General features: G+C 42.5%; 1 protein-coding gene across 1 annotated transcript in view; it reads right to left on the bottom strand.

Moving 5' to 3' along the window:
* Positions 1-9,837, bottom strand: part of LOC143838875 (uncharacterized) — a 125,370-nt gene that overhangs the window by 113,997 nt on the left and 1,536 nt on the right. The gene's annotated exons all lie outside the window — the stretch shown is intronic.

Genomic DNA, 9,837 nt, shown 5'->3' on the forward strand with positions numbered 1-9,837 from the left:
GACTTCCTACCACCCACTGGGGGGCGCTGCAAGCAGCAGCTGTGCAGTGCCATGCTGAGGGGGAGTCCCAACCATGGTGGCTGCTGGAAAGTACCAAAGGTGAGCCGGCAGCAGAGTGGCAGGGCAGCCCACGAGGCAGCAGCCGAGGAAGAGGATGAGGAGGAGCCCAGTACCGACTGATCTACGGACCGACCCAGTCCCCGGACCAGGGGTTGGGGACAGCTGGGCTAGCTAATCAGAAATATTCATGGTTTATAAATGTAGCAGTCAACCAAATCCTGAGCAAAAATCATCCATGTACCTCTGGAAGGAAACTGGAGGAGTTAAGCATACCCCATATCTCTAGTTGTGACAACTGTTGATGCTTCTAACTATTTAAAGTAGCTGCAAGTAATGTTTCTCTGTAAAAATAACATGGATCATTTTTTTAAAAAATTGTAGGAATATTATAGCAACATAACATAATGGCACCCCAAATCATTAGCATCATTTAGTCACTTGCCAAATAAAATGTGTTGCAGCATTTCTTTTAGTTAATGTAAACACAGCCATTGGAAAAGAACAAAATGCATAATTTATCCAGAGATACTGATTGCACTCCATGTAACTTTCTGCTGCAAGCATTCATTATTGCAAAGTGTTCTGTTATTATTATATTTTGGGTTACAGAGCAATTCTTCCTCAATGGAGTAATTTAATGTTTTTGAAGGTAGCACAAGAAAATATGACAACATTTCACATTATCATAGTAGGTGCCCAGCATTCAAAGAGAGGCAAATGAGACTTAAAGGAAAATAAATCAATTAAGAGGAAAAACATGTCTGACAAATAATCTGCTATGCTCTTTACCCTGCATTTACATTTTAGGATAAATAATAAAAACAACTGAAAACTTGCCAGGATAATTAGCAGCCAGTAGCTTATGTAAATTGCATCTCCACATTGCATAGAAAGTTCTGGGAAGGAATTAAAACCATTTAGGTCTCAGTTTTCATAGAATCATAGAGTTGGAAGGGGTGACACAGGCTATCTAGTCCAACCCCCTGCTCAACGCAGGATCAGCCCTAAGCATCCTAAAGAGTCCAAGAAAAGTGTGTATCCAACCTTTGCTTGAAGACTGCTATCAGTCTTCCATCAGTCATCAGTTTTCCATCCATGGAAAAAAACTGATGCCCAACTGCTGGCTGTTGATAAGGCAGTCTGAAAAGGAAACAATCCTGCAGAAAGATGCTGTTCAGGATCATGGACAGGTCTGCTTGGAGATGAAAGAAAGCCATGTGGCTCAACAAATCTTAAACTTCAGAATAATTCCAATTTTCCTACTAGAGGTAAACATTAAGCATGAAGAGAAGTTCTTGTCCTAAGAATCTTTAATATCTTTAGACTACATTTTCAGGTAATAAGTTTAATTGAGAAATTTCTTCAGCTTTGTAATAATTACTTTGTAATAATTATGTGGCCAAAACATTCATACAGAACACAAAGTCTCTTGAAAACCAAATAGAGTTGGGTTTTTTTTTTAGTAGGTATGGGAAAATCAAGCCAGCTCCACAGATGCTAGAGATGGGGTTCTTTCCATCTCATAACCTATAAACTTTTAAGCCTCCCACACTTGTTGAGAGGCAGCAAAATAAATGGATGGGGGTGATAACAAGTACAACTGATTTTCCTTCTTTTCTCTCCACTCACACTGCAGGCTTTGGCTGCAGAGAAAAAGAAAACCAACTCTTTCTCCTCTTCCTTTTGCAATGTAGAGTTTAAAAGCATTGCATCTGTCTACGCACAGCTTGGACAACAGGGAAGAAATCCCTTTCATGACTTCACTATGTGGATATTTTGCTGAGGAGGTAGGGATGATAAGAAGCCCATTCACAGTGATCAGATAAGTCAGCTTCTTCTGCTCCTGCAGCAGTTCTGCTGAGAGGTAGTGCAAGATAAAGCCCTGATTCCCCAACTTCTGTTCAACAGGCAGCTGGAAACTTGCTTGGCAGCTGTTTGAGTTGCTTGATACAATCTAAATATATACTTGATTAACTTACAGTTTTATTGCATTAAGAAAGATGAATTTGCCTGCAATAGATGTTTGCGGAGAAATTTGTGGCATTCTTGCCAATGTCAGATCCTAGTCTGACATGCTAATTACTACACAATAGTTTTCTAGAATACCGTGAACAGCTCTGGCCTATATCCACGCATCATCAGATGCAGTACTATTATTGTACTATAGCAGGAAAATCCACTCATGAATTATGACCATGACACAAAATAGTGCCAGATTCAATGATATATTATGAGGGAGAAACAGACAAGGACAACTAACATGATCAAAGTTTTGGAACACCTTCCTTTCATGGTTAATCTACAGTGTGGACTCTTCAGACAAAACAGCAATTGAATATGAACTGTAACCTTTAGCCTTCCTCATCCTTGCTGCTCCAGCTATCTTATATACTTGTGTTTCCCAGTTGTCCATTCTGGCCCCTCTCATGTTGCACTTCCTACTAACTCCTATCCAACCCTCCATCCCACTTTGTGATTCTCAAGGTCTTGCTTCCTCTTTTCCCAGCCCTTAGTTCTTCTTTCATTGTATTCTCCCCCCTACACAAAGGATATGAGGAGTTCAGTCAATGCCAGTCAGAAAGCCTTATATTTGTATTGCCACATCCCTCTGCAACATGACAACAGCTGACTAAATGACCGCAGGATCTCCTGGAAATCTCCTAAAATCTGTATATATGGATTTTGTCTTGCCACAGGATCTCCATTCACTTAGCATTACCACATCCCTGTGAAATAGGTTAAAGGTAAAGGTAAAGGTATCCCCTGTGCAAGCACCGAGTCATGTCTGACCCTTGGGGTGACGCCCTCTAGCGTTTTCATGGCAGACTCAATACGGGGTGGTTTGCCAGTGCCTTCCCCAGTCATGACCGTTTACCCCCCAGCAAGCTGGGTACTCATTTTACCGACCTCGGAAGGATGGAAGGCTGAGTCAACCTTCAGCCGGCTGCTGGGATTGAACTCCCAGCCTTATGGGCAAAGCTTTCAGACGGCTGCCTTACCACTCTGCGCCACAAGAGGCTCTTGTGAAATAGGTTAGGGTGAGAAAAAGTTACTTGCCCAGGTTGACTTATAGGTAAGCCACTTTTGAACCTAAATGTCCTCAGCCCTAGTGTAATACTTTAATTGTTATAAAAACAAATTCTAGAAATTAACCATGGAAATTAGCTGGCAGTAAGCTCAGGACTAGGGATGTGCATCAAAGAAATATATTGTTTTGGATGTGACCTGATAAGATTTGGGCCAAATCCGAAATACACAACTACCCCTTTACTTTTTTGGATTTGACCAAATCTGAAAAGTTTGGTCAAAATTTGGGGTTTTTTGCATATGCATGCTTCCCCCCCATTCCTGGGCAGCAGAGAAGGGGGGAAAGAGGGGGCACAGAACAGCTGATAATGACAGGTGTGCCATTCTATTTAAATCCCTCTTCAAGCTTGGGGAAAGTATTTAAAGGAATGGTGGCACACCAGTCATTATCTGCTGTGATGGGGGAGGGGGGGCTAAGACAACCAGGTTTGAAGAAGAAGAGTTCTTATATGCTGCTTTTCTCTACCCAAAGGAGGCTCAAGTGGTTTACAGTCGCCATCCCTTTTCTCTCCCCACAACAGTCACCACTCTGTCACAGAAACTCATTGAGTGGCTTTAGTCCAATTATATCCTTTCTCAGACTAATTTACATCACAGGACTATTCTTGTGCAGATAAAACAGAGGTGAAGGAAATTATGATTTAAACCATTTCAGATCCCCATTGTGGGGGGAAGAACAAGGTATACTATGTTTGCTTATCTCCAAGGCGGGCCTTGATAATCTGCCTTGCACTCACTTGAATGGAAGCTTTTTTAAAGAACCACACTCTGAATTGTAGCTCAGCAGCATGGCTAACTGTATGAGGCCTTCCTCAAGAGAGAACTATCGCTGAATAAGCAGCTTCAACAGTAGACTGGTGAGGCCCAGCACCAAGCCATGCTCAGTGCTCAGCCACCACCACCCATCTTCCACGACCAGTCTCGCCCTCAGGAGAACAGGGATGGCTTCAGAAGATGGGTGGCGGTGACAGTGCGGCCAGTCGGCCTTGGTTTCAGCAATAACTAGCTGCTGGCACGGCCATTATGTGGAATGTGTTCCACATAATGGCCGAGAAGCTGCTTGTCAGAAAAAATTAATTTAGGTATATCTCCATTCTCTCAGATGCAATACATATTGGGCAAGAAATTAAAGGGCATCTATGGGTATTCAAATTTGATTCATACACATCAGCATATAGGTTGGCTTTTAGCTGATGATTTGCTTGATGAGCCTCATCTTCAAAGTTGCCACAATATTTTTCCTCCTGTCATTTTTGTACAGTACCCATTTGTCTTGATGTGTTCTCATGATGTCAAGTTAATCACATAGTGGAGAAATAATATGCTAATAAAATCTCCTCACATCAGAGAAAATTAAAATGCAAGCTTAGAATGTGGAGGAAAAGAGGCTCCAGAGGAAGACAGCATGGCCACTGTGTAGCGCCTGGAACTCTGGTGGCTGCTGCAGACACCAGCCGGCAAGGCCTGGAAGAGGGGGGGGGGGGCGCAGAGAACAGCTCAAACAAGCCTTTCCTGGCCCCCAGGGTGACATGTGGCCAAGGTGGCAGAAACCCCAGTCTTGTCCTGCCAGCTCAGGCAAAACTCCAGAGGCAGCTTGGGGTAGGGCCCATAGTGGGGAGGGCTCAGGAACGGCATTGTTCACCCCGGCTACTGCCATGGTAAGGGAGCATGAAGAAGGAAGGATGCCCAGCAGCAAACCCTAATTGGGTGGAGGTGTCAGGAGGAGAAGGGAAGGATAAAAGGGGGGCAGGAGCATGATGGTGGGGTAGTGACAAAAGTGAAGGAGAGAAGGGAGCATAAGTGAAGATGTGGTGGGAGTGACGCAGATGGAGAAGACAGAGAGAAGTGACAACGAGAGAAAGCAGAGACAGGAAGGAAGCCAAGGAGGGGGTGTGTTTGGGAGCTAGGCAGCTCAGGCAGAGGGGGACAATGGAGTGCCAAAGCACCAGTCTGAAGGAGGAGGGGGACAGTGAGACAGACTATTCTAGTGGCTTGGAAGACAGTGTAATAGAGAGCCCTGCAACCTCTCACCCCTTGACTTTGTCCCTCTTAGCACCACAATAAAGAACGAAGACCCACCAGCATTAAGAGCAGCAGCTACCTTGCCCACATCATCCTTTCTTGCTCCAGCAAAGGCTAGTAGCCAGCAAGAATGGAGATGCCTCGTTGACATTATCCCCGACACCTCCTCCCCAGCCACCAGGGGGTGCCACCATTACCTCACAAACAACATTCCCCTTCCCACTGCAGCTAACCAACCCACAAGGCTATTGTTCCACACAGGTCCTGCAATCCTAGGAATCAACATTGCCAGAGTCTAAAATGGCTGCTGGGAGGGAGATATGGGAAAGTCGGGAATATCCATAAACCTTGCATGGACACCTGTTACTGTCACAAATTGATCACTTGATCCAACTTGATGTATGCTACCTTGAGAATCTGAAAATACATGCTGAAGACATTTTAGATTTTTAAATCTGCCACTACCTCACACTGCTGTAAAATAAGTGAATGGAGATGCCTCGTTGACATTAAATATTTTAGCATGTGCACTGTTTTAGCCTTCTTTGTTCTTGGATCCATTCCTCTTTGTAGTGTCTGGTCATATGATTTCTATTCATTGAAAACAGCACTCCTATAAAAGTTGAATGCCAAAAGAAGGGCTGCAAGCACAAAACAGAACACATTCACCATCTGTCAGGAGGATGCCTTCCAAAATTACAGTGCAATAAATTCTTTTAAAGCCACCCACACATTGTCTGACACAGCATTTAACTAAATAATTAAATTGAAATTAAATAATAAATGGTGATACTGAACAGAGCATTTATGCAAGGTAACACTTATACTTGCTAATTAGGAAAGTCCTTCTGTTTCATTTCAAGTTAAAAAAATGTAACATCCATTTGTTAATCTAAGGTCTATGGCAGTGGTTCTCAACCTTGGAGTCACTTGACCCCTTCCCTGGCAGCAGGCAGCAGTGGCGGCCAGTCGCCAGTGGAAGCAGGCAGAGCCATGGCAATAGCTGCCTCCACACCGCCTTGATTATTATGTGCCTGCGCATGTGCACACCACCCGCGTGCACGCTGCCCCTGCCTCCACACATACACTGCTGCTGCTGCCACCAAAGTTGGGGTCGCGGCACAGGTAAGGTTGAGAACTGCTGGTCTATGGCATACAGAAGGCCCCTGCATCATTTCAGAGAATGAAAGACATGAAAAAGCTTCTGTGATTTTCAGTGGGCTTGAACATAAGATGGAAGTGCTTTATGCTGAGTCAGGCAAATGGACTATCGAGACCCATACTATCTACTCCGGCTACAAGCAGCTCTCCAGAATCTCAAGTCACATTTATTAAGTTATCAAGGACTGGGATGCAAAGCATATGCCTGACCAGTGAGCCATGATTTCGCAATTGTAAGTTCATAGTGGAATGCTGCTTTAGTTTTGAACAAATTTTAAATAGCTAAGGACACAACTTGTAAGGTCAATTAACAAGGAAGTGTTGATCTCAACGAGATTTTTTTCCCTTTTAATCTAAAAGTTCCCTCTTCAGTCTGGCCAGCAAGCTTATATCACAAAAAAAGTAATCAGAATAGCTGGAGATAGTTGACATTTCCATGATACAGACAGGCAACAGAAGGCAGTAGTACTGAAAGGACTATTCCTTGCTGCACCAGATAAACAACTCAAAACATTAGTGATTCTGTTCAGCTTGACCCACCTGTCTCCCCTCCTCCCCTTTTACTGATGCTTACTTTCTAGGGAAAAGATCAGTGTTGCTCTCACTCCTTTAAAGAGTCCAATACAATTTAAGATATCCTTAGAACTTCTCTTGACTCTTCTCCAGTGCCAAGGGGTGAGTAGCAGTGTGTATTATTTATTCTATGCTAGATTGCTTCACCCTGTTCTTTTCAGGAGAAAACAGACCTATGAACAGAGGGGCAGAAGGCACTCCACTGGTGCATAGTGTCAACATATCTTGCCTTATAATGCCTATCTGAGTCTTGTATACAGTAGTAGCATGGAATGAACAGGGAACGGTTTCATTTACACTACCTGGTATAGTGGTTAAAGTGTTGGACTAGAATCTGGAAAATCCAAGGTTAAATTTCCACATGCCATGGAAGCATGCTGGGTGACCCTGAGCCAGTCACACACTCTCTAACCTACCTCACAGGTTTTGAGGATATCTCTCTCTCTCTCTCTCTCTCTCTCTCTCTCTCTCTCTCTATCTCTCTATCTCTCTATCTATCTATCTATCGTCATTTAGACCAAAATTTTAGAAGCACTACTATACAATAGCAGTTTGTAAAAGGGAAGGTAATACATTAAAAGGTTAAAAATGCATCAATAAAATTTAAAACTTCTCCACCATAAAAGCCAACATCTAGAAGCATTAAGAGCCTCTTGTGGCGCAGAGTGGTAAGGCAGCTGTCTGAAAGCTTTGCCCATAAGGCTGGGAGTTCAATCCCAGCAGCCGGCTCAAGGTTGACTCAGCCTTCCATCCTTCCGAGGTCGGTAAAATGAGTACCCAGCTTGCTGGGGGGTAAGCGGTAATGACTGGGGAAGGCACTGGCAAACCACCCCATATTGAGTCTGCCATGAAAACGCTAGAGGGCGTCACCCCAAGGGTCAGACATGACTCGGTGCTTGCACAGGGGATACCTTTACCTTTACCTTTAGAAGCATTAACTGCCGTTGACTATTTTACACGGATAAAATGAGCCATAAAAGCAATAAAACTAATAAAGCTGTTAAAATATAAAACAAAGGACAAGATTAAGAGGCTACATCTACTAACCAAAAAACGTAAGAAGTTCTGTGGACCTATTATGGCTATTCATGAGTGACCCATTCTTTCCTAATTCTTAAAGCTAGCCACACAAATTTTGCTACTTTCCTAGTTAACAAATTATCTGTATCTGATAGCAATATTTGCAGGCGATGCTTTCTCAGGTCATGAGGGCATTCTATAAGCATTGGTACTAATGCACCTGTGCGAATATGATTATACAGCTTGCACTCAAATAAGATGTGTTCTGTGTTGTCTACTTGACCCTCATTGCAGATACAGAGTCGATCCTTGAGAGGGAGCCCATCAAATTTTCAACTCAAGTAAGCAGAGGGCAGGGCATTGTGACGGAGAGTAAAGGATCTCCTGTGCTCAGGATTTACCACTTTTCTTAGATACTGCATCTGGGTGTTCCTGTTTAGGAGATCTTTCCTAAAGAGTGGGTCCTGAATATTGTTGAGATCATGTTGCCTCTCTACTTTTGAGGATAAAATTGAGGTGGGTCCCTACCAAGGTAAATAAATAACTTTTTTCTGACCTTTTATAATAAGCTTCACAATACAAATGCTGGCTGTATCATAATCCCAATCATGTTTATTGTGAAGTGTACCTCGTTGATTTCAGTGGGACTTCCTTGATTGTGACTCTAATCTCTTTTCTAGGGAGTAAGTGCCACTGAACTCTCATGATTCATTGCTATCCCTATATTTAATTAATTAATTATTTTTTATATTTATACATTTATACATTATATTTATATATCGCCCTCCCCAGAAGCTCAGGGCAGTTTCACATAGTTTTAAGTTTGCAACAAAAATATATCAGAGTATTGCTGAAAACTGCCATTAAGTAAACCTTTCCAAACTATACAAATGTTTGGAGGGCAATTGAGTTAGTCTGTGATGTCTAGAATGGGTGGAGAAATGAGGAAGATGGTTGGTGCCAATCTCCCTCTCACACTATCCATTTCTTTGATAAATGTCCAGTCCCAAACATATTCCTAGCATGATTACAAATCTCAATCACCCCAGTTATCATCAGCCCATGCTATAAAATGCATAAAATCTATTCTACATCTCAACAAGCTTTATTATTTTATTTACCCTTTGTGCTAACCAAGTATGCAATTTAAATTAAAAGTGAGGAAAAGCATCCAAGTTAAAATGATTTCTTCTTATATAAGTTCCGTAAACTTGAGATTTCCTAGAGTTTTTAAAGTCATGGTAAGCTCCCATGGAATGGATTTGGCTATGTTACATTTAGTTTTGAGTAGTTGTGGTAAAGAGGAATGGTAACTTCACAGCTTTCCTTAAGTCACCCAAACCCCTCCTAAATGTGTTTTGCTTTTGATTTGGCTTAAGTTTTTGTAGTGGCAGAAGATGGCCCCACTTTTCTCTCAGAATTTCTAGTCTGAGTTTCAATCTTTGCCACCACTAATGCAGTATACATTGGTCTGGAGCGAATAAATGGAAATAAAATTCACTTGGGGGGATGTTGGCTATGGTATTCAATACAATGAAACTACAACTCAGGTAATTAGACAAAGTAAACATATTTCTTTATTTGGTACAATAATGCATTCTGCTTCTGTGCAGCTATATTCCCATGGACCTTTCCCTGCTCTGGCTTCTAAGATTTCATGAGGTATGCAACGTCAAGCTTGTCTTCTACATTTATTATAAAGGCTACAATCAACTCTGGTTTCCTTTACAAAAAGATTTTTGAACACCTATGCATCAAGTAATTGTCAGTGTGCCAGACTGGGATCTGGGGAGACAGGTATCCACCCTCAGCTAGCTAACCTACTTCACAGGGTCTTGGTGAGCATAAAATCTTAAAGAGGATAGCTATATGTGCTGCTTTGGGGCCCCATTGGGAAGACAGGTAGATCATCAT

The sequence above is a fragment of the Paroedura picta genome, chromosome 5 (genome assembly GCF_049243985.1).
Source record: "Paroedura picta isolate Pp20150507F chromosome 5, Ppicta_v3.0, whole genome shotgun sequence".
Classification (NCBI taxonomy): Eukaryota; Metazoa; Chordata; class Lepidosauria; order Squamata; family Gekkonidae; genus Paroedura; species Paroedura picta.